We start from the raw sequence: 5,920 nt of genomic DNA, 5'->3' as shown, positions 1-5,920 counted from the left end.
TCATTGGCAAAAGAAACTAACGCCAACACTAACATTATGCTCTTACAATCGTTCAACGGCGAGCATAAAAATTCAGTGCTTTTAAAGTTATAACCTTAAACTGCTGCAAAGTTTGGTTGCAAACAATGTACAGTCAGGCATAGAGGAACCATTTTAAAAGTAGGTGGGCCCAGAGGCGCAGCTGTCAAAGTCAATCCAACTGCTGGGGGGCTGTTGCATTCCTAATACTTGAAATCATTTATACTGTAGGCTACATTGTGTTTTCATGATTGCCTTTCGTGCCAACAAGCAAAATTTTTCTTTGGCCAAAAAAATTACAAAATTGTTAAATCGCTCTTTGGCGCTGTACAAAATATGGCGATGTACACACAAATAAAAAGGCAACAATACACACACAGTTATAATACCACCTGGGTGAAATAATCTGCAGCATTATACAGTACGTGCATATGTAATGATATCATTGTTTTAACCATAATGAAGGACCATAGAGAATAATTATATTGATTGATAGATTGCTCCACCAATCACACATAACCACACCCACACGTGCTTCCCATCAATAGTGGGCTCAACAAAAAAGTTTGAAGGTTGAATTTCATCATTGAGCTGTTAAAGATAATCAAACTACTGTGTATCAAATGAGTGAAGACCTTTATTTGGAACTCCCTATCTGATTTACTGTTTTCGCTACCTTTTCAAATATATTTGGCTTTCAAAAGTAGATGGGCCAGGCCCATCCAAAAAATAAAGTAGGTGGGCCACGTGGTTCCTCCATGCCTCTGTACAGTGCCGGCAAAAAAATCTTTTCATTCGGTCGCAAAAAAAAAGTTTCCATCTACAGTCTGCACAAGTTCTTAGCTTACTGTTTCCGCTAAAAGCAATGCGTCACAAAAACGCTTATAGTTACGTCATAAGCTTCTGTCTGGCTACACTTCACCGGAAAGCCATTGCTCTGCGTGCCTAGTGTTGCTTTACAGCAGGGGTCAGCAACCTACGCCCCGTGGGCCGGATTCGGACCGCCAAGGAAAATCATCCGGCCCGCAGCCGCTTTACAAATTATAATATTGTATAGCGGCCTAATGATATTTTCTAATCGAAGCCATAAGTTTTGATTAATGTGATTGTAACATAGGCTATGCCTCATTTTTTCCGCTTCTTTGGTGACTTTTATAGCGTTTATGATGTGAATCGTCATAACACAAACCTAGAAACATTCCTTTTGACTCAATCGTCCACTGGCTCAGTCGAGATGATGCTAAAAAGAGTGAAACGTTGAAGGAAGAAATAGCAACCTTCCTTGAAAATAAGACCATCATTGCTGCAGATTTTTATAGAATGGGTTCTAATTTGGTATTTTCGGTCGATTTAACATCACATCTGAACAACTTGAATGTGCAGCTTCAGGGAAGGCTCCAATTGATGCACAAGATGTGGATGCATGTAGGCCTAGCCTACGCGCATTAAAACTATGACTCTGGGAAAAGTCATCTGGAAAATGAAAACTATGCTTATTTTGCTACACTGCAAAAGAACAAACCTACGAGCAATACGTTATTAGTTTCTATGATACAACACTTAAGAAATCAATTTTCATTCCGCTTTGGTGACATTCGTTCTCTCGAAAACGACATCAAATTATTCAGTTTTACTCCATTTGATGTGCAGGTGGATAGAGTATAAGAGAAGTAGGTTATCAAATAGAATTGAGCTACAGTGCAGTAACGAGCTAAGATTAAAATTTCAGGCCTAGAGTGCATCACTGCTTGACTTCTATAAAATGTCTTGAGTGGAAACAATATCCCAACTTCATTAACCATGCCAAAAAAAGTATCATTATTTGACAGTAGACCTACTTATGCATGTAGCCTAAACATATATTTTCGTCAAATAGACTCACCAAGAACAAGTTGAGAACAAAAATTACTGACGACCACTTGCAAGATGTTATGCTTCTTTCCGCATCCAACGTAGGCTATACCCGCTCCCGCTTGAACTTCAGAAACGTTCCAACCAAAACAATTGCAAATCTCACAATAATGTTTGTAGGACTATCTATACATGTAGATGTTGTATTTTGTGCTTTTGTTAACAAAATCAGGACTTAATCCGATTAAATTTTATAAATTAACCTTCTACAATTGTACCCATTCCAATTTTAAAATACGACAGTCTTTTTTCTAGAAACCCGAGAGACCTGAAACTTCCTGACATCTCTACATTTCTGTGTTAGATTATGCAGACTAAATGTCGGCAAAAAATCTTTACACGTTACCGAGATTTAGGGTCGAGTTGTTTTTACACCCTTAACAGGCGGTATGGGTACAATTGTACCCTTGCACATTGTGTATCTAAATAATGCCAGTATACATAACACAAAGACAATTTTTTGAATGTTGAATGAAACAGAGTACAGAAATGATTTATTTGACACAGAAATATGAAAGAAAACTTAGTCGAGATGGGTTTAGTCAGTGTCACAAGTAATACACTTTGTTTTTGTTATGGAGTGTTCGTCGCACACAGGCTGAACGCAAGCCACGCAGCCTTTCCTGGTTTTACGTCGTTTTCGTTTCTGATCTCTGCAGACATAGCAACTGCCAACAATCGGTGTAGCTCCTCGATTTCCATGGGGTTCTTTGGGGTTAGCTTCTGCCCCTTCTGGCGGTGTCGCAATGGACCGTCCTAGAACCATTTCCACTGCAGCTCGAAGGAAGCGGTTTCTCATCATCATGCGGTTGATAGTGCGAGCTTCCACTGAAGGCATACATAGCTGTTTCGCAAGATCTTTCAGGAACTTTCTCCGTTGGTCCTTTTCCTAAACACTGGCTTGTGTTCCCTGTAGATGATAAACGACGCTAAGCCAGTGACGTCGATCATGTTATAAAAAAGCGCCAAAGGCCAACGCAGTGTCCGTCGTTTTACTGTGTATTCACCCAGCATTTTGTCCATTGTGTCCACCCCCCCTTTGGTTTTATTATAGTACGTGATGATCTCTGGTTTGCTTGATTGTGTTGCTTCGACTTCTCCGGTCATGTGCATGGATGATAGAAGCACAACTGATCTGTTTTTCTTTGGCACATATGAACAGACTGTTGCATCTCGATGGTAGGCGAAATTGGTCGAGTGAAGTGCTCTTTCCTTGCCAGGCTGCATGTTGCTTGGCAAAAACCTCTTGTTTTTTCTGACTGTTCCAACTAAAGTCATGTCCCAGGTGTTCAATACTTTAGCTAGCTGCATACCTGTGAAGAAATTATCGGTGGTGACATTTCTTCCAGAGCCTTTATACAAACAGACCAGGTCCAAAACTGTTCGCTCACCAACATTTGTTTGTCGGGGACCATCTATTGGTTTTCCAGTATAAAGCTGACCATGCAGCGGGTAGGCGTTTGATGCATCACAAGCCCAGAAAACCTGGATACCATATTTAGCTGGTTTAGTTGGTATATACTGTGTGAATTTGGTATGTCCTCGAAATGGAAACAATTGTTCATCTATCGTGATACATTCATGTGGCTTGTAGGCTCTCTCCAAATTTTTATTCAGCATTAGCCACAGATCTCGTATTGGTGCAGCTTTATCTGTTTGCACACGCTCTGCACGTGTATTATCGTTGTCAAATCTGATAAATCTGAGCATCAACTTGAAGCGGTCACGAGACATAGCTGCACGTATAAGAGGCAAAGCATCTACTTTCCACATATCTTCCAGATTCTCTTTGTTATTCCTGTGTACACCAGCAGCAATAAGGATGCCAATAAATGCACTGAGCTCAACTTCAGTAAAGGGCTCGAATGTTCTTAGTGGTGGCCGTTCAGAAGCATTACAAAATCTTTCTGCGAGATTGTTGTTGAAAGCTTCATAAAATCTTCTAGCCTTTCGATTTGTTTCTCTTAGTATGATGTCACACATCTCTGGACTCATGATGGATTTGAACAGCTCTTTTTCTGTAAATAGATTGCTGGTTGCTGCAGGCCCACCTCTTTGTCGTAGGATGTTACGAGATCTTGTTTGGGCAGTTGGCAGCGGATCTCTATGCCATTCGGTTTCATCCTTAGCAATCCAAATGCTATCAACATGTTGAGACATGGCAGGGACATCTTCAACACTCTCGTCTGAGTCGTATTCTTCTTCCTGTTCTACCACCATTTCTTCTTCAATGTCGGACGCTTCTTCAATGCCATCATCTGCTTCTGGTATGTAGTTTTCATCGTCAGATGCAACATATGCGCCTTCCTCATATTCAGAATCAGATTCTTCAATCATACGCCTTATTTCATCGGCCGTATATCTGAAAGGCAGCAAAAAAGTAAATAAATATGTATAATGTTTCTTTGTGAAATACCGGTACTACAAAAGTAGGCTATAAGCTGGACACAAAATGATACTGACCTCAATCGTCGTGTTCTTCGATTATCGTAAATGCTAGATTCAGCATCACCATCACTCATGATTTCTTTACCAACCTTCCAAAACTTATAACCTAAAGTAGCCTACAACCAATTTTCAATCTACAGTTTACACCTATCCAATCCAATACACCTATCCTGGACGACGAGACTGCCGAGTGGCTGAAGATTTCCTGCCCTTCAATCTAGCCTGGAAAGATCGCTCATACGCCATCATCATCACCTATCCAATTCCGGCAGAAAACTTACCAATTCCTACTAGTCCTACTCAAATATAATCAAAAACTCTAATACTGCACGTGCCTTGTCTTATCTAAGGCAAGAGACGAAGGGAGAGGAAACGAAGTGGAACGACTGGGATGACGATAGCTGATCGCAGGGGCAGAAAGGATGATAAAAATAAAAGGGGAATGGAGAGAGAACTGGTGCAGCAACACGTGCTATACTTCCCTAGAGCACAGTATTTAAACGCTCTGACCAATAAATACGGCATACCGTACAAAAAATATAACTAACTTGGAAATTTTAATGGAAAATGTACGTGGGTACAATTGTACCCATGCCGCCTGTTAGCGATGTAAAAATATGCAGTCTGACAAAGGTTAAAAAAAGTCTCGTGCCTTGACTTTGTTAGAGAAGGGAGATTCTGTGATTGCTGTAGCCAGTGATATCGAGGTCTCAAAAGAGGCAACTTTTCAATTAAAAGGGTCAAATATTCAGTCAGTGTGAAGATTTTTTTTACCGCACTGTATACAAAATGATGTAATTAAGCGATGAAAACAATAAAGAACAAAAAGAAAACAAAATCAAAGTCCAATCGAAATCGTGTTCTTCAGTATATTGTGAAATCATTCACACGTATTATAAAAGCGTAAAATTTAAATCTAGACAAGATTGTAGTCAGTTATTTACACGTACAGTAGAATCAATGCTGTGCAAAACTTAGATGTTCATCCGACGTGAAAGTTTGTTTGAAGTCTAACAGTTTCACTTTCAGTTTCCTGTTTATTACTTGCCATGACACAACAGGGTCTAAAAACAGTAAAAGCGACATAACACAACGTTAAAGCATTAGAAGGATTTGGCACGGTCGCAACACTTTACAAAATGTACACAGTAAAGAAAATGTGAATACAGTCTCAAGAAATGGTGTCTGAAAAAAGGGTGCTTGTTCTTGATGTGTTAGGTTTAGCTCTTCAGGAAGAGCAAAGTAGGCAAAGAAAATCCAACAAAAACGTATCCTACCACAGGCAAAGCCACTTCAATACGCAACAGACTTGGCAAGATATGTAAAATGTAACGATAAAGATTGTACCAGTGCACGAATATGTTTATCCCTGTAGCAGTGTGTAAGAAACGTATGCTATATAAGCATTCCTTGAATCAATATTTCGAAACAGGTGACGTCATTGAAATACCGGGGCAGGATAGATTTAAAGTTTAAGCAGAATAAAAAGGGAAATATTTTTATTATTTTCATGAGGTATTAGCAGTCCGAACTCGTCCGAATC

At 39.7% G+C, this 5,920-nt stretch overlaps 1 pseudogene; it reads right to left on the bottom strand.

Moving 5' to 3' along the window:
• Positions 1 to 2,162: 2,162 nt before the first annotated feature.
• Positions 2,163 to 3,400, bottom strand: LOC145776002 (uncharacterized; annotated as a pseudogene).
• Positions 3,401 to 5,920: the final 2,520 nt, after the last annotated feature.

This window comes from Aplidium turbinatum, chromosome 8 (assembly GCF_918807975.1).
Source record: "Aplidium turbinatum chromosome 8, kaAplTurb1.1, whole genome shotgun sequence".
Taxonomy (NCBI): domain Eukaryota; kingdom Metazoa; phylum Chordata; class Ascidiacea; order Aplousobranchia; family Polyclinidae; genus Aplidium; species Aplidium turbinatum.
This window is presented reverse-complemented; position numbering and strand designations above follow the sequence as displayed.